This window comes from Mus caroli, unplaced genomic scaffold (assembly GCF_978045245.1).
Source record: "Mus caroli unplaced genomic scaffold, Mus_caroli_1 scaffold_1, whole genome shotgun sequence".
Classification (NCBI taxonomy): Eukaryota; Metazoa; Chordata; class Mammalia; order Rodentia; family Muridae; genus Mus; species Mus caroli.
In genome coordinates this window covers 74,383,902-74,403,810 of record NW_028227256.1, presented here as the reverse complement: position 1 = coordinate 74,403,810, position 19,909 = coordinate 74,383,902, and positions in this window count along the sequence as shown.

Sequence of the window (19,909 nt, the reverse complement as noted above, 5' to 3'; positions counted from 1 at the left end):
TATGCATTTTAGAAAGGACGTAAGTGACATTGTGAATGAATTTGAACTGAGTCATTTCTTAAGTAGGTAACATAGAAAGACAATCATCAAACTTCACTTTTTTATAGAAACACAAAAATGTTGGTTGTTAATGTAAAACACTTGGTCAAAAGGGAATCATCTTGTACTTATATTTTCCATTACTTTCCTTTATTTTTTACTAAATACATAATAGTTATAGTTCAATGTCAGCAAATAGGGTCATATCACTTTTAATGGCTGAAAATCGTTCTAAGCTGTAAAGTCACATACCTTAACGGTCAATTATTGATATGTCTTTAGGCAATTTTTAGTTTTATTTTAAAATTACTATTTTGTAGGCTGGAGCGATAGTTTGGCAGGTAACATGTTTATTGCACAAGCTCGCTGGCCTGCGTTTGATCCCCAGACCACACATAAAAATCTGAATGTTGTGCCACAAATCTGTATCCCAAAACTCCTACAGCAAGATAGGAGGCAGAGATAAGAATCATCTGGAATCTCCAGGGCCAGCCAGCTAGCCTGGAACATTGCGCAATTGCCGAAATAACAGAAGAGGTCCTACCTCAAAACAAGGTAAAAGGTGAGAACTGACTCCTTAAAGTTATCCTCTGACCTCCACAGATTTACTGGTACACACATATCTACACTTAACACACACACACACACATATAAAATAAATAATACTATCATATACAATGCTGTAATAAGGTTCTGGTTGGCTATATTTTGTTCTAAAATCTTAGTAATCAGAAAGAACTTTCTGAACACTGTATTAAAGATCAAATTTTTAAAAATTAATAAATAATTTCTATTAGATAGAAAATTATGGCAGAGAGAGAGAGAGAGAGAAACCCAATCTTATCTGGAATTTTTAAAGATGAATGATACAGTTTGCTATATACACAGAAATGTTTCCCTACCCTTTAACTATATAAAAGGCACTCAAAATTAATTTTACATGATAATATTTTAATGGACAAGCAGAGATGGACTTGACATGGGCAGGCCATACAATATGTAAAGTATCTATTTGTAACACATATATCAGGTTTGTGTGATAATCATGTATGATTCTTAGGGTCACTAAGGGAATGAGGAAATGAGGGGGGTGGTCTTAACACATCCCTTTCTTTCCCCATAGTTTCTATATGTTTGCATCTAGTGTCATCTTTAACATGAACATTCTATGTTACTCCCCAGAAACTATGCTGTATCTTTTCTTTGTATTACTTTTCAAGTAATTATCTTCAGACGTATATACACTTGGGTCTTTCTACTTCACTCCTTGACAAATATCTAAAAGTTCATGTAGTCATATAACTTTTAATTTTTCCTCTCAGCTCTTGTCTATTCTTAGGCTTTGATGAGCTTAGAGTCTGTATCTTAGAGTAGAGTTATCTTTGTACCATCCTGTGTTTCTTCCCACAGCTAGTCCCCAATACCATCAGCACTATCTCCAAATATCCCCTCAATTTATCTATTTTTCCCCATTCATGGAGACCCTATTAGTTCAAGTTGCCTTTTACTCATTACTGAACTACAGGGAGAGTGTCCCATTTGGTATTCCCAACTCCTCTTTGGCCACTGGCGGTCAGAATAATACTTTCAACATGTAAATAGATCATGCTTTCAGCTTCTTCATCACTTGAAACTCTTCAATGGCTTTTCATTACTCTTTATTAAATTCAAACATGTGGTGCCTGGAGGAGCCCATGGCAAGCACTAATAAATATGCATTGAGAAGATTATTATCAAGCCTTTGGTGGTATACCACTGCCAGCCACAAGAACTTCACCTTGAGGTTGTTCTCGGCCCCATTTCTTTCCCCCTTTCCCCCTCCTCTTTCATCTTCTTCTAGAATCCTGAAGAATGCCATGTCCTTGCTGGGTCAGGATATGTATTCCTGTTCTTCTGTTTCCTTGGAGAACTCCCAACATCACTGCTCCCAGGGCTCAGGATGTAATATACAGCTGTTTCTTCCTCTATGTGACCCTCCCTCCCTTGCTAATCTAAAGAAGATTGATCCTGTGACTTTTCACTCTGTGGATTTTATTCCTGTGCATTATTTCCCAATGAATAGCTCATATTATTTACATCACTTATTGGAGTTTACATTTCTAAATATGGTTATGAAATAATTTGGTCACAAGACTGCTAGCTCAGCAACCATGGTAGTATTTGGCTCATGGTTGTACTCATAGTTTCTTAACTGCTGAGCCATCCCTCTAGCCTCTCTTCTAGTTTCTTATGGTAGTTCAAATCATAAGCCATAAAAGAAAGAGGAAGGGAGAAATCTGCCAGTCAGCTACTCATATTGACCAGTGACTCTTTTTATGCTGGATATTCGGACTTGAAAGAGATGAGGGCAAATCTATGTAGGATTAGAGCACCTGATGTTTGATACAATGAGACCTCATGACAGTGGTGCCTCATTCAGATTTGAGAAAAGCAGGGTTCAAAGAGGTTACTCAAGTGCCAGAGTTTAGATCCCAAACTAGGTCTCTCTGACCCCATGTCCCCATTTGACTGTGTAGCATTGCACTCTTAGTAGAGGATCCTTAGTCTTTCTGGGCCTGAACTTGGAGCAGGATTTACTGTTACCCTTCCAGACTTCTGAATTGGATGGAGATGTAAACATAGACATTTGGGGGAGAGAAGGAATAAAAGGAGACTATTCTCCCTCTTCTTCATTTTTCTCTTTCTCTCTCTGGAAATTATCCATAATTAAGATGATCCCCCTCCACTCAAGTTTCCCAGTTGGCTTCATAGATATAGAGAGAATCATGAATATGAAGTGTCTCTGTACATACAGTAAGCCCCAGAGTCACCCTGTCTATCACGGTCCAGGATGGCTGATGGCTACTTGGCAGAACTCCACTCTCTGCTTCCCCTTCATTCATTGTTTCTATTTGCTCACTCCGCTCAGTGACTGTCCCAGAGGGAAGCTGACTTTTAGTAGCTTCCAGATCTTATACCCTCCTAATCCACATTCAAGCAAGGTGATTGCCTGGCGATGTGTCTAGACCTGGGATTTGGGATCTCCTGCCTGGCCCAGGAGTGCACACTGGTGGTGCTTGGCTGCTACTCCACATCCAGCAGGCTTCCTCACAGTTCCCGGAGGCCACTGTAGGCCTGCTCATCTTTCATCTGAGTGCTTCTACCATTGGCTAATCTCAAAGATGTTTCAGAGACTTTGGAAAGAACAAATTCAGTCTTCCCTCCCTGGCCCTCCAGGGCTGTGGTGTGCCTTCAGTGGGGCTCATTCATTTCCCTCCGTCAAGCTCTCAAGGGAAAGATATGTCTCCTGGTGTTCTTTCTCATCCTGCTTCCTATGTTTCTGGCTCAGACCCTGGTCAGTTTTTGAAATGATAATAAGCAGATGGCTTTCTCCCCTGCTTTGTCATTTCTAACCCAGTGAATGTTTCCGCTCTTGATTCATCATAGCAGAATGTCATGTGTGGTAACTACCTAGCATCCCCCTGCCTGCATTTTCTGTCTATTGATAGATAGATGAGCTGTTAAACGTAGGGTAGCCTGGATTTATTCTTCACTAGTGACCAGGCAATTGATACCACATCAGGATGTCAGTTTGTTGCAGTTCAAGGTGAATTTCTTTTTCTTCCAGGCATTGACTTGAAAGTTCAGAGGGGTGGGGCAGGGGCAGCCAGGTAGTGTTTTTCTGGGAATAAGCTTTCAGGGGAGAGTCAGTCAGGAGCTGTAGGATAAATAGATTGGGCTTTGTCACCCTACTGTCTTGGGGGTGTGCTGATTGCATTATTTAGGGACACGTTTGCCTGCTGCGTGTTTTCAGAAGAGGAGAATTGAAGGCAGCTACGTTTGAAAAGCAGCCCATTTTCCCTAATGATCTAATCTAGTTGAACTTCATTTTTACCTACTACTCCGTTTCCAGTTGCACTCATTCACAATGCCAGCCCAGGGCTTTGCCAGAACAGCCAGCCAGGCTCTGTAGCTGTGGAGGCTGGCCACATACATAAGAAGGATGGACTAGATGCCAGCCCAGCACTAGATTTGAACTAGTACTCACTGGAAAAAAGAGATTTTCAGAAGTTCTGCAGAGAAGCATGGGAAATAATCTTGGAATGTCTAATGTTTAACTTCTTAGCTGTTATAGCTCTTTGTTTTGTTTTGTTTTATTGCTAGCTAGACCTGCCAGTATAATCATTCCTCAAACGTTAGGTTAACTAAAGTATAAAGGGAGTTCAGGCCTTCCAATTCCAAACATGATTTACGGAGGAGGAACATTTCTAGCTGCAGATGGTTAGTATTTTTGTGGGAGGTGATGGACAATGCTTAGGGATGGTTGTAGGGGGAAAAAAGTAACTTTTGTAAATATAGATTGAGCATCTTTTACCCAACAATCTGGAATTTCAAATGCTCCAATTTTTGTGCATTGATAAGATACTACAACTAGAACATTCTATACTGTGACATGCTGTTTCAGCATGCAATCGTTTAAAACATTACATATTTATACTCCATTATATAGCTCTAGGTGACATATGAAATGTGTTATATGTGATGTGTGATATATATATATATATATGTATGTATATATATATATGTATGTATATATGTATATATATACATATATATACACTCACACACATATATTTGTAAATATTCTAAAACTAAACAGCAATAAATCTCTAGCATAGTTGTGAGCCCATGCTTTTTGGATAAAATGCATGTAATCTACAGAGCTGATCTGGGCACTGTGAGGTCTGGCACAGAGACCCTTTTCTTATGGGGTGCTGAGCTCCATCAACTTACAATCTTAACAATCACTTTTGATTCCTGAATGTCCTTAAACACACTGATTCTACAAGTGATAAAAATATGTAATATTCTGGTAGTACCTCACCTTCTCTCATCCCACGGCTTTAGCAGAAGATCAATCATGGTTATACTTTGGTACCTTAGACAGCAGGCCTTCCTCCATCTTATCTTGGAGAGTGTTTGTAGAACAGTGTGCTTTGTGGAGTGAAGTTACTATGTCATGTTCCTACGCCACTGACATGCAGATGGTAGGGCAACTCTGTCGGGCAGGATAAGGAAGTAAAGCAGCAATTGTCAGCCTTCCTAACGCTGCAACCCTTGAATGCACTTCTTCATGTTGTGGTGACCCCCCCCCCCCATAACCATAAAATTATTCTCATTGCTATTTCAGAACTTCAATTTTGCTATTGTTAGGTATCGAGTGCAGGATATCTGATACGTGACCATTGTGAGAGAGTCATTTGATTCCCTAGGGGGTTACAACCTATAGGCTGAGAACCACTGAAGTAAAGGAATGAAGTAGGAGCCAGGCTTTCTTTTCTGTCTGTCCTTCTTATCCTCATCCCGTGAACTTTGAAGTCACTCACCGAAAACCTCTACAGTGCAGACAGAGCATGGGCACTGGGTCACAAGTGAGGAAGGCCTCTGGAGATCCATACACTGCTGGTCCTCTTGTTTTGCTCCTCACAGTGGAACAGCTGGTACAGAGAGGCTTCTCCAGTGTTTAGCCTTTACGTAAAACTCCTTAAGCAGAAGGTCCCTTTGATTTCATTCTGAGCACCATCTGAAGTTCTGTGGAATGTGGTTCCCCAAGCAAAACAGCTGCATCTTCAGGAGATCAGCTGTGCTTGCTAACTTGGAGTCTCTCACCCCTGAGTGTGCTAACTGTTGACACTCCCTCCTAGAAGGAAGGCAGGGTCAGTGAACCTTCACCTGACAGTTCAGCTACTCTTCTCAGGCTTCTCTCTCCAATTTTGTTCTAATTGCCAATATCTCGGAGTCTTAGGGGGATGCTAGAATACATAAGCAACCGGAGGTTAACTGAAGAGAAACTCCATCTATATCACTGTATATAGGGAAGATATCAGTAATACTGGCTGAAGGCTTTCCAGTATGGCTGCTCTGAGATTGCCCATAGTCCTGTATGTAACCTCTTCTCTATGCTCTGTAAGTAGGCCCAATAAATGAACTGGTTTCCCGTGTTGAATTATGGTAGAACCCTACTTTTGTTTGTTGTTGAAGGCTTATAAGGAGTGGATAGACATTGTTTATGTCTCTTCAGGGAGGGATTCTTGCAACACTCAAGGATGTCAATGGCTTTTTGCTTGGTCGCAATCCAAGGTAACCTCCAAACCGAATGAGGAAATGTTTACCTTACTCCACAGTCCACAGCTTGACTCTCCTTGCTGCATAAATTTATTATGTTATTTTTAGAATGTTTATTTAGTGCACAGAGCTGACCAAGGAGAAGCTGAGCCTTTTATTAGGATGTATCTGTGTCTTCTATCTCTGGACTCCCCTGGCAGAGGCTAAGAACAGTCCACCAAGTCCCTCCCACTACTAGAAGGTGGCTGGTTTGTTAAGAGGAGAGAAAACAATTCCCTTTACCCCTCCTGAATGCCTTCTGGAGCTGTACATAGTTGTCCCTTGGTGTATGGGACCTTTGTACCCTGAGACTCCATGGATACCAGTATCCACAGATGCTGAAGTCCTGTATATCAGACAGACTATTTGCCTGTAACTGACACTCAAGCTTTCATATCCTTTAAGGCCTAAGTCATTAACAATTCCTAATGTAATAGATATACTATTTCCAGAGTTGCTCCTACTATACTGTTTGGGAAATAACATGGGGAGGTAAAGTCAATATATTCAGAACAGAATACATTTAAAAAATAATTTTTGTGATTATAGAACCTGTAAGCTCTACAGGTCAACCGTGAATGTTTGTCATAGAAATAAGTAATTTGTCCTAAAGGGGAAGGGGTTGTGATTATCTGGAGCTGCAACACCCATGGTGACAATGGTTTCTTTTTTAGAAATTGTTTTAATACAATTATGTGTGTGCATGTACATGTGCACATATGTGTATCTATGTAAGTATGTATGTGTGTATACATATACACATGAGAACAAGCATATGGCACACCTAGTGAGATCGGAGAAGTCCATCCTCTCCTTATACTCTAAGACCAGGGGATTGAGCTTACACTGTCAGCCTTGGCAGGAAGCTCCCTTATCTGCTGTTATAGTCACTGTTCTGCGGCTGTGAAGAGACGCCATGACCATGGCAACTTTTATACAAGAAAGCACTTAACTTGGTGTTCACTTACACTTTCAGAGGTTTAGTCCATTGTCATGGCAGTGAACATGGTGGCATTCAGGCAGACATGGTGCTGAAGAAGCAGCTAAGGGCTCGTACAGATCCTCAGACAGCAGGAAGAGAGAGAGCCACTGGTCCAGGCCTAGGCTTTTGAAAACGTCAAAACCCACTCCCCAGAGACACACTTCCTCTAACAAGGCTATGCCTCCTAGTCCTTTTAAATAGTTCCACTTTTTGGTGACCAAGTACTCAATGAGCCTATGGAGGCCATTCGTACTTAAACTATCTCTCTGAGAAGCCATTTTGTAAGCCCAATAATTTTATGGCTAAGCCTTAGCTTCTGTCCCTTATTTGTGTGGCATGGTGGTGTGTCCTGTATCTGACACGTGAGCTCTTTGTCACTGACCTACACCTCTGCTTTCCATTGTTTCCATATCACTGCTTATGAGCTTCTAGCCACAGATGGAGCTCTTTCTGCTTCCCAAAGTTTCCCCTTCTTTGCCACATTTTGCTCTCTGCTGAACTGCCTCAGTTGCTGCTATGCATCGTTCTTGAACCAACTGTCCACCCCACTAGAGAATCTTCTACCTTTTACAGAAACTTAAACTTTGGCAGCCCTGGGAGGTCCTCATGGTCCACACCAGTCTGCTATTGGTGATGCTTAGCTGCCAAGAAAGGAGACTCTCATCAATATCTTTATATGGATACAAGCTTTATTTTTGGAGTATCTTGAAAACTTCAGGGGAAATTAGCAGTAGCTTCACTCTCTGTACCAGCCACAACCGTTGATAAACAGTAGGTACTTCATTAATGACTGACGGTTGACTTTGGAATGCTGGCTCTATCTGTTCAGTATAAGCTAAACACACTCAGGGGCTTTACTGGGGCCATTATATCATGATGCCTGAGTTCTTGGGAGGTTGTTTTGTTTCATGTGATTTTTTGAGATAGTGTCTTATATAATCCTAGTTGACCTGGAACTCTCAGAGGTGTCTCTGCCTTCCAAGTGCTGGACTTGAAGACATATATTACCACGCCTGTCTCTCCAGAAGTTTTTCAAAGTAATATGTGACAATACCGTTCTTCCTAAAGGCTTGCAGGTGGAGATGGTAGATGTTTTGAGGAGAAAGCTCCCCTTGTTGAGAGAGAGAGAGAGAGAGAGAGAGAGAGAGAGAGAGAGAGCGCTGCTTTGTGCAAAGACCTAACTGACCCATGGAACCCTTGAGCCAATTATCAATGCAGAGAAATGATGTAGTAAACAAAGCTTTGTTATTTTGTTGCACATAACATTTTTTTCCAAATTTATTTTTACCATATGATAAGCCCTCCTTGTTCCTGATGTAATAGTTTGAGCCCCCAGAAACCTAGGATACTGTTAACTACACTTTGAAAGGGTTTTTCCTAACCTGGCTTGCCATCCATCTTCCTCTAAGCTAAGCTTTCAGAGGGTCTCACTGGCTGTGCCAAGGGTGAGCGCACTTGGGAAACTGGACCCCAGTGAGCAGCGAGCATCTGTTATTCGATCCAGTTTGCATGCCGGAAACACTCCTCCCCTTTCTTCCTCTCTGCTTCGCATCCTTTTAGCTACGTCCAGATGAGGGAAACACATCTGCTTTGATGACGTACGCAGACATTGGACTTAGGTCCTTAGACATTTTCGAGAGCCCCTGCTACTTGCTAGTCTGTAAATGTTTCCAAGAGTTTTCTATTCCAAGTGGATCATTGTTTTACATGTCTTAAGGAAGCACTTGGAAATCAAGCAATGTACTCATCACTTAGGGCAAACTTAACTAGCCTGCTGGATTTTTGGTAAGCAGGCTTCCCCATAATCTTCTTAGATGGGTCACAATTTAATTTCTTTATGTTTTAAATTTTTCTTTAAATCTCTTAAAGTCAGCTGGAATCTTCACAAGAATATGTGTATATGTGAGTGTGTGTGTGTGTTTGAAAAAAGATATATATGCCACATTTCTTGACCTTTCTAAGTTACACATACAACAAGGCTCTTCATTTTCTCCTTGTGTACACCATGGTTTTCATTTGTCTCTCTATTCTGGCCACCTTTCTCTGAAAATGGGGCTGATTAGAGTCAAAACCCAGTCTTCAGATATGATCTGACCTCCAAGCTGTGACAGGCTTTCTTCTGCCTTTTTAGTGTAGGGACAGGTCTTTGGCTGAGGCAGAAGCATTAGACTTTTCAGTAGCCCACACATCCTTTTGGTCCTGACAGTGTCTGCATCAGACCTAAGCACAGTCCCCTCACCTAAAGTTTAAGCCCTCATCGCTGCACGTGGCCAATTCATCACCTCTCTCGTTACACTCTGAGCTTGTGCCCTTCAGCCTGAAAAACCTGCCTGGCATTCCCCTGCACCTGTTTCTGCTTCACTTTCTTCCTTCTCTGACCTCTGACCTTCTGTCAAATTGCACTTCCTCTTTCATGTGTGATGAATGATGTCTATCCTTGCGCTCCTTGTCTGAAGGGTTATCCTCTGTGCAAAAACAGCCTAGACTCTGTCTACCCTTGCTCCAAAGCTCTAGTGCATTCCCTATCTCCCTTTACATATTCAGAACATGGAGAATACTCTTCAAATGTCCCTGTGATGATTGGTATAGGCGTCTTTCTCTCACCTCTGTCAGTTTTCTTTCCTACAACAGCAGACTCTGTAGTCAGCATTCCTGTAGATTTGACACATGTTAAAATACTTCCGCAGCTGTTGGGCCATCTATCTATCCATGTACAGAGATGGGCAAATACCAGCATCTACCTCATCTTCAGATGGGAATAATGAACCTTGACGAAATGAACCTGATCAGCCCACGGTCTAAGCTCAGTGAGACCAGGATCACGAACTCTGATGTCCACTTCAGAAGTCATGTTCCTTTAAATTTCACATTGGCCTAGAAGACAGTTTGCTAAGACTGGAGAACAAGAGAGCAACATTCCCGCCCCCACCTCCCATCTTAGGCTGTAAGCCTCGATTATGACAAACCAAATTTTGATTTATTTGTTTATTTATTCAGCTGCTTAGCCCTCCACTTTGCTGGTACTGCATACAAAGGATCTGCTAATCTGAGAAGACTTGGATTTGGCTTTTCCTTTTGTTCTCTTCTGTTTCTGCATTCTTCGAGTCCACACTTTTTAATTGGCTAGGAAGTTAATGTCTCAGACATGGCTTGAAAATAGTTCTTGGGTACTTGAGAAGTGAAAGCATTCTCCATCACATGCATTCTTACACTGCCGCACACTCAACAGGGCAAATGACGACTGGACAGTATAAGATAGGATAAAATGTTTAGTGCACAATGCGAGGGGCTACTTCAGAATATCTGGTACAGAACACTAATCCTGCAGACTGGAGAGGAATGAGCAGTACAGACAAGATTCTTGATCTGATAGACTGCATATTCTTAATGAGGAGGCAAGTTGTAACATATACATATGCAAATAAGGCAGGTTTGACGGCCATTTGCAGAGAGAAGAGCACATGGTAAGATGTGTGGGCTGCAGCCTGAGAGCCAGTGTGCTCAGTGTGGCATGTGAGTAGATAATTGATTGAATTTGTGAGGACATGATTTAGGTTCCATTCATGTTAGTGTGTATGGGTGCAAGTGGGTGCATGTGTGTGTTTTTAGGGGCACAGGCCAAAGGTGATGCTGAGTGTCTTTCTCAATTTCTTACTTTCTTCGCTTTTTATCTTTTTTTTTTTAAAAGATTTATTTATTTATTTTAAGTACACTGTAGCTGTTGTGAGCCATCATGTGGTTGCTGGGAATGAAGGTTGTTCACTCTGGTTGGCCCCATTTGCTCCAACCCTGCTCACTCTGGCCTAAAAATTTGTTTATTATTATATCTAAGTACACTGTAGCTGTCTTCAGATACACCAGAAAAGGGTGTCAGATCTCATTATGGATGGTTGTGAGCCACCATGTGATTGTTGGGATTTGAACTCAGGACCTTTGGAAGAACAGTCAGTCCTCTTAACCACTGAGCCATCTTTCCAGCCTCTGTTTTTATCTTTTGTAATTTAAACATTCTGTGTATGTATGTGTGTTTGTGTGGGAGTAGTTATGCATAAGGACAAGTGCGGAAGAAGGCCAGAGGCATCAAATTCCCTGAAACTGGGGTTACAAGCAGCTGTGAGTTAGCTTAAAAAGTAGTGGATGCTCTTAACCTCTGAACCATTTCAACAACCTCCACACCTTTGATTGTATTTTTTGAAAGGCCTCTCACTGAATCTGGAGTTCATTGATTTGGCTAGCCTAGTTGGTCAGGGAGCTCTATGGATCCGCTCATCTCTTCCTCCCAGGAATGGTATTAGAGATGTCTGCCGCTGTACCCTGTGCTGAGGATCCAATCTAGGGCCTTCTGGGCTGTGCGGCAAGTGCTTCACTCATTGAGCCATCTTCTCAGCTTCCAAGCTGAGATTTAAACGGTAAGATACAGGCAGCTGTAGCAATGAGGGCGTGGGAGTGGTCGGTGGAGGTATGTCGTTTATACAAAAGAACAAGAGGACAAGGAGGTGGGAAGTGGGGGCGGGGGGGGGGGGGAAGCGATGTTTGAGGCTAGTGTGTTTTGAAGAAAGGTGACAAGGACAGGAAGTGGGAAGCTACCCTGAGGTCTTAGAGATCAAGAGAGCCACTGGAGGGTTTAATGGGGGGGAAGAGGGAGTGATGTAATTGGATCTGTGTCTTAGAAACATCACACTGGACTTCTCTGTGCATCGAGGGAGGAAAACAGAAGGCATAGTCTGTTAATATTAATCCAGGTAAGAAACAGGGGTGGGTGGTGCTAGGTGTTGTGGATGATAAGAGAAACAGAGTGGTTTCAGATGTGTTTTAGATGCAAATGGCACAAGGGGTTAACTGACTCAACATGGAGGTAAGGAAAGAAAGAAATCATGAAATGGAAAGACTTGCTTCCTGTGGGGGATAGCTAGGCTGAGCCTGGAGTGAATACAAGGTCACCACTGCAGCATGCATCATCCTCAGCAGGGGCTATGACATCTGCTGCTTAGCTCTAGAAATGGGGATGTCTCAGACACCCTTTTTTTCTTGTATCATTGCCTTGCAAACCTCAAGTCAGGAGCAATGTAGAGGCTCATGATTTTTATATAAAAAGCAGAAAATCATCACAATTCCCCACATATATAAAAAGAATTAAGAACACAGTCTAGGTCTAACATGAATAGGAAGGAAATGTCCCGATAGAAGGGTCCCCTCAGAGTTGTTGGAGACAGTCGGTTGGTAGTATGGTCTAGAATATCTCCTAGGGACAGAGTGAAGCCTGGGAAGTTGGCTCAGTCAGTAATGTGCTTGCTGCACAAGCGTGATGGTCTGAGTTAAAATCCCCAGCTTCCATGCAAAAGCCTGGGTATGGTGACACACAGCCATAATCTTAGTTCTGGATAGATGCAGACAGGAGAATTGATGGGGCTTTCTAGGTATCCAACCTAGTAGAATTTGTGATGCACACACATAGATGCATACACAGAGAAAGCATAAAAAAATAAAAATAAAAGGAATACTGCTTTCCCCTAATCTCTCCACATTGAGTTTCAATTTTATTTTCTCGAAGTGTGTCATGGTTTTGCTGTTTTTTCTAAGGAGTGGGTGCTACCTCCCCTGCTTGCCTGGGCATCAGTCAGATCCTTATAGAAAGTGGACAGGCCATGGCGCTGAAGGTTTTGGAGACTTTTGTAAAGGGGCTGGTTTGGATGGTCTTGGGATAGAGTCATGGGAGGAGAAGTTTGAGCGTTGTGATAACACTTCAGGAAAAGAAGGCAGTAGTCTTGTAACCTTGCTTTCTTCAAAACTGTGAAAATGTTCTTGAAGTATGTTTTTGTGCTTCTCCTCTGTGTAGTGGATAGGAGTGAGTTGACTTCAGATTACTCATTATTGCTTGCCGCTGTTATTCAATTATCCTTTCTATGCCTCTGTGGAAAAACATATTTTTTGCCATGTGCATCTTGTCATTGTGATTGTGTGCAAGTTAAAAGAATGAGGACTTTACTCAGGTGATGTTTCTTAACCTTCAGCGTTTACATTGTTTGAGGCTCTCAATAAAGTTGGCTGTGGCATGAGAGACTTCAGTCTGCCTCATTTATTCGCTCCATTCTCCCAGGTCCCACCACCCCTAGAATTGTTACAGGGGTTACAAATAGAGAGCCAACTTTAGGTGCACAAGCATTCTGAGACTTGCAGATCTGGTAAGAGCTGACAGATCCATACAACCATAGCATGAAAAAAGTTCCACCAAATGAGGAAGGAGGCCAGAGTCATGGAAGAAAGAAGGCATTCTAGTGCCCACAATTTCCTCCAGAAATGAAGCCCAACAAGGGACAAGCAGAGTAAGGATGCTGCCATGTCTTCCCACCTGTTGTCAGAATAGCAACTAGTGTCCCAACCGAAGCCAGAGAGGGTCAAGGACCCTGGCTTACCTACAGTACAGGGCAGAAGACAGGTTTCAGAGTGAAATTGGATGGCGGTTTATCTTTCAAAGCTCATTTTGCTTACATGACAGAATATCCTGAGAAAAACAACTTAGAGGAAAAAAGGTTTATTTTGGCTACAGCTGCAAATGGATAGAGTCCAGTATAGCAGGGAAGACCTGGTCACAGGAGCAGGAAGCTGACTTGAGCACACTGTATAGATACTCAAAAACCAAGAGAGTGAACAGGAAGTAGGGCCGGGCAGTAAGACATCAAACCCTACCTTCTGTACTGTACCACTTCCAGCAAGTTTTCTACCTCCCTTAGAGGGGACCACTGGTTGGGAGACCGAGTATTCAAACATATAAGCCTATTGAGGACATTTTTTCATTTGAACCACAACATTTAAGAAGAGAAAGATTCAGTTACAAACCATATTGTTAGAGCATGAACGTTTCAGAAGAGGATAAAGATGCTCAGGCAGTGGACCACTGATGTTTCTCATGCCTCTTCTGGTTCTTTGATGCTAGAGAAATGTTTTAGGGATTAGATCATAAAAGACTGCATGCCAGTGAGGAACGGGGAGCGAAGGGAGCTTGGCCTAACATGAGAAACAAGAATTGCATGTTGTATTGCTTAATCGTCATCCCAGCTTGGGTACAAGGTACAGCATCCATCCCCCTGGTTTCTTCCATCTCATCTGAACTGAACTGTGGTTATGAAACAAATCACGGATCCATTGCACATCCTCTCTGATCTTTTGAAACTGCACAAAATAAGACTTAATGAAGGTGGCATGCCTCAGAATGACTTAGAGCTGACAATATGACTACATCAAAAGTCTTTGGATGGCAAGATTTTAATGGCTGAATAATATGCTGGAACAGAGGAGTAATTTCCTCTCGAATGCTAGGATGAATTATTTATGCTTTGACAACATTATGTGTCTCTAAAGCAGCTTTTAGTTATTCGCCACTTCTGGGCTACAGCTGATCCTGCTGCCCATTCTTGTAATTACATTAACCTCTTGACTTTACATGACAAGCTTTTCCTGCAATCTGCGATCAATAGCCCATAACTATACCTCTTTAATAGGGCCATAGTTACACTTCAGTTCAGATACAATTAACTTTTGTCCCCCTTTTTCTTTTTGGTAGGGCATGGGATAAAATGTCTTATTTTAACATCTGGAACAAAGAGACTCATCGTGAAGGGGGAAACACACACACAGGGTCATATGAAGAGCAGTGATTGTATTGATAAATAGGCCAGATGAAGATCTAATTCTGCAAGCACCTGGGATTAGAAACACTGAGAGAAGCAGTAGATATCAGAGCTCCAGATTTGTGTGGTAGCCCTGAAATGTCTGCTTTGATATGCTTTATCAGTGCAGTAGGATTAAAGGCACACAGTGGATTGTCTCATTTCCTATTCAACCTATACCACCTAATTATTGCACAGAAGTAGCAAAAGCATCATGTTAAAGCGCTCAAACATTTCTCATGTTAGTTCAACCCTCCTCTTTGTCAGAAGTCCTTTAGGAATGACATAGTAAAGCCAGGTCCTGCTGGCTCAATCAGGCTGTCTGGGCAGGTTCTCTCATGTCACTAATTTGACATAGCCATGGGGATTATTTGAACCACAAATATCAGCTAATGCTACACTAGTGTCTGACCCCTCCTCCAAAGGGGGGGGGACCAATTACATATTTTCCTGTATAGCACTGTGTGTATGTGTGTGTCTATGTTCACCACACTACACACCATAGCATTCTTTGTTACACATATATGTGGCCTATATTTTATATAGGAAACAGCCTTATGAAGCTATCTGAGCATTTTATGCTTATATATTTTAGTGCTTCGTGTATATTAAGATATACAAGCATAGACACGCACACTCCTCATGGCTATACATCCACTTGAACGAACTTGTGTTTTAGTTAGACTTCAGTTGTTTAAAACTCTATAAGCCTATGGATCACTTTGAGAAACTCAAAGGAAAGCCCACAGAAGTGAAATTAATTCACTTTCTGCTGTAATTCTGTAAAATGAAAAGAAGAACAAAGCTCGTTCGTTACTTTCTACCATGCTATATTATCATGGCCATATATCTTAAAACTAATAAAATAAAACTACCTATTACTAATAGCAATAATTTAGGACCCATCCAGTGTTCCTCATAGATAATGCATCTCATTTAACACCACCTTAAGAAATAACCGGTGTCTGCTTAAGTCCTGTCAGCCTGCTCTAATTTTCTTTTTATGACACTGTCAGGTTGCTATATTGCAGACAAGTGATCTGTATAATATAAAGTGTGATGCCTATGCATATTACATGATCAGAAAATGAAACATAAAATAACTGTATCTCCTGGGTATGGAATCTGTGGGAAAGACTGAGCACATTGTTACTACCAAGAAAAATGAAGACGAGAGAAAGACTAGAGACTCTCCTCCATCCAGAGCTTGAGCAGCCCCCATTCACAAAGTGATAGGACCAGGTTTGAATGACTTTTCTTATTGATGGAGCAAGTACCCGGCAGGAAGAACATAACAGAAGAAGCTTTTTATTCTGCCTCGTGGTTTCAGGCACATCATTGACTGATGGCAGAGAAGGTATGACGCTAACCTGAGCCTAAGTGCAGTGTTAAATACATGTATAATAACTCTGCATTAACCATGTTATTTGCTTTAAAACAATTTTATTGCTTTATCTGAATAGGCCCAGTTATAATCATTACTTGCCCAATGATCAAATTGACTTATTGGATGGTATTGTTTATAAACGGGAGAGTCAGCTTGAGTGCAAAGTGTTGGAAGGGTCAGGAGAATTAGGCTAACAGTTGGGATTAGTTTAACCTTGTGGAACTGTTTCTTAGAACGTCTACAGTTCAGAGGATGGAGAAGGTGGGCTGCTAATACCCAGGAACTCTGAATGAGCCCAATACCCTTCCACTGAAACTAAGAACTAGATAGCACTAACGAGACAAAAGAGAATGATTGGAGGATCTGCTTCTCTTAGGGGCTGTAAAAGGGCTGTGGATTTTATTGCTTGTAGTTGATGGAAATATAATCCACTCCAAAGGTAAAGGATGGTGTGATAGATCACTTTGTGGTGTCTTTTGGATTCCTCTAAGCTCCCTTTTTGTTTAGTTCAATGGGGATAGCCAATTGTTCTGAGGATATACTATCTAATAAGGTAGTTAAAGTTTACGCTGTGCATTAAACTCTGGTGATGGTCATTTTTCTTTTCTTTTTATGGGTGGTCTGTAGGAGCCAGGAGAGTAACAGTCTCCAGACCCATCTGCATGGAACATACACATTACAAAACATTTTGCCTCTCCATTGGGTCTAAATCACGGGGAAACAAGATCTGGACCCTTTCATGTCGATGAAGTTAAAGGGTTTGGTATCAATCTACAAAAGTGCACTTTGCCAAGAGGATTCAGATTTGTTCAGATCCAATACAGATTCTCCTAAAACATCTGGGTCCATTTCCAGATGAAAAAAATAATCAGCATGAGCTAATGAAATTGCCAGATGTGACTGCTTGCCAAAATATTGTGATGCTTTTGCTGGTTGCCCAGTACGTCAGGGATGTACTTGGTGGGGTGGAAATTCCATTCAGATCTTCCCCTTAGATACAAACTGGCTTTTCTTTTCCTCCAAGCTTTATAAACACATAGCACCCTTGGAGTCATTCATTGTTCCAAAGGGTTCTCTCCTTCGTGGTAGCTAGATAAAATCCTTTATTATATTCAGAATTCATTACTCTCAGCTTTCTCACTGAAGTTATTCATGCCCTCCCCCAACCTCCTTGTCCAAGCTTCTTCTTGATCATTAATGTTCCAGTCAACAGAAGGGTCCGCTTTGGGACATCTGAAGTCAGAGATGTCTAGTTTTGATCTCTTTTCTTTGCCTTGGTCTCAGTGGGAATGGTTTGAAATAATCTTTGTACTTGAGAGGCAAAGATTTCCTTCCTGAAGGGTGAATCACTCAGAGAATGACAAATCCTGCTCCGAAGCGCTTGTTTTATGTTACAATTCCTTCCCTAATGGGGACATGTGACCCCAGTAACCCCCTCTTCCCATTCCAAAGGTACAACCTCAAACCCAAATAAATAACATCTCCCATCAAAGAACTCTGAAACAAAACTTACTTGAAAAGGAAAACAATGGAGGCACCGCCTTAAGGCTTACTGTACCAAACAACGTTTTCAGAACTCTTTAAATCCCAAGCAAGATGTTAAGCTTATGAGGCAAGTGGATTGGCAGTCATAGAAGCCACCCTAAGACACTAAAAGCAGTTTTGTCTCCTTTTCTTCAAAGATCCAAGCATTGTCCTGACTGGTCAGAGAAGGTTGAAGAATGGACGGGACTTCAAGGGACTGGGAAATTCTTTTTCCTAAAGAGAAGTAGCATCAGGAATGACTGATGAGCTGAGGGGAAGCCATGGCCCTGCTATACAGTTCTGGCTGCTCCAAGATGCAAGCCAGCTTGTCTCTCGGAACCAGAGCCTAGTTCTCTGCCTGAGGGAGGAAGAAGCCACCTCTTCCTGATTGGCCCCAGAGGTTGACTCTGCCTTTGAAGCAAGTAAGTATGAACTGTCTCTCCAGGTCACTGAGTTCCCACTGCCTGAGAAACAAGGCTCTGTTCTCTCAGGAAGGAGACTGCTACATCAAACAAACCCCAGAAAACCAGGAAAGGACTGTTACTTAGGCAAGAAGCCGCTGCAAAACAGACCGGGTAGAGTGTGGTAGCCCTGACAACAGGGCCAAGATCATTTGTGGTTTGTCATGCGGAATAGTTTTATAAAGGTTCATCTTGGATAATGGAGTGTTCAACTGTGAAAGTGTCAAAGAAAAATAATCCCATGTTTAGTACCCATGGAGGCAGGTTCCCCAAATTAGAAGGGGTCTTAAATTTATTTCTTTTACTTTACATTCCCATCCAGTCCTCTCTCTCCCCCCTCTCTCTTCTTCCTCTTCTTCCTCTTCCTCCTCCTCCTCTTCTTCTTCCTCTTCTTCCTCTTCCTCTTCCTCCTCCTCCTCCTCTACTTCTTCTTCTTCTTCTTCTTCTTCTTCTTCTTCTTCTTCTTCTTCTTCTTCTTCTTCTTCTTCTTCTTCTTCTTCTTCTTCTTCTTCTCTCTCTCTCTCTCTCTCTCTCTCTCTCTCTCTCTCTCTCTCTCCTTCCCTTCCCTCCCTCCTTGTCTCATGTTTTGGTTCTTCTCCCCATTATTATCCTATTCTTTTTCGTGTTAGTTGGCATTGGAGACATTAACTAAAAGTCTATCTTTCCAGTGACATCACCAGAGCCAGGTTTACTTAATATAGTACCACTGCCGTTCCCCAGCTTGTGATAGGATGCTGTCTGAATTTTCCCACTGTTCATTGAGCACCACACCAAATGTCTTACAGAACTAAACTTTCCAGAATGGAAAAACAACAACAACAACAACAACAAAATCTTACTCTGACCTGTCACTTGCTGCAGTATCTAGTTTGTGATGCTTTAATTACACCTCAAACCAGACATCGAAATGTGTCTTCACTCCTCTGTTTGGTGCTCAACTAACATTACAACATCACCTTCTTACACGGCTCAATTTAGATCGAAAGTATTTGGAGAATTTAAGGTAATAAGAATTCAACATTCAACACCTTGTTTGCTCCCCCTTACCTCAAGTGAGAGCAATGCATCTTTCTGTCTTTCTTCTCAGCAGTTCGTTCTCTCTCTCTCTCTCTCTCTCTCTCTCTCTCTCTCTCTTTCTTTCCTGGATACTCATAAAGTGTTTAAAAGTTGAAGATTCACCCTTATGACAGTGCTAAATTTTCCCTGATGGGCTTGCATTGAGAACATGTTACTTTTCCTTCAGACATCTGGCTGATCATTTTCTGTTCAGACCTCGCTATTGAATACCTTGTAAGCTAAAGGAATAACACTTCTGTTAAAATAAATGACCAAAGCCACTTCAGAAAGCAGAAAACGTCAAACAGCTTGGTAATTTGCAGAGCTCTCTGGCACCCCAAGCGCATAATGGATTTGCAAGTGAAGCTGAAGATGGAGTATATGGCTGTGAGGTTACAATTCTATTTAAACATTTTTCCTTCAAATATTTTAAATTTTGGGAGACGACGTTAGGTAATAAATAGTCCCGGAGAAGCCACTGTGGTTTCCTCTCTGCCTAGGCAGTCCATATTTCCAAAGAATGCAGTCACTAAATCCATAAACCTGAGGTAAGTTAGTTTAGGTCATAGCCTCCTAGAAAACAAATTGTATCAGCCAGTATAATAGGTTTGTTGGAATCACATTCACAAAGAGATAGTTTCTTTATGGG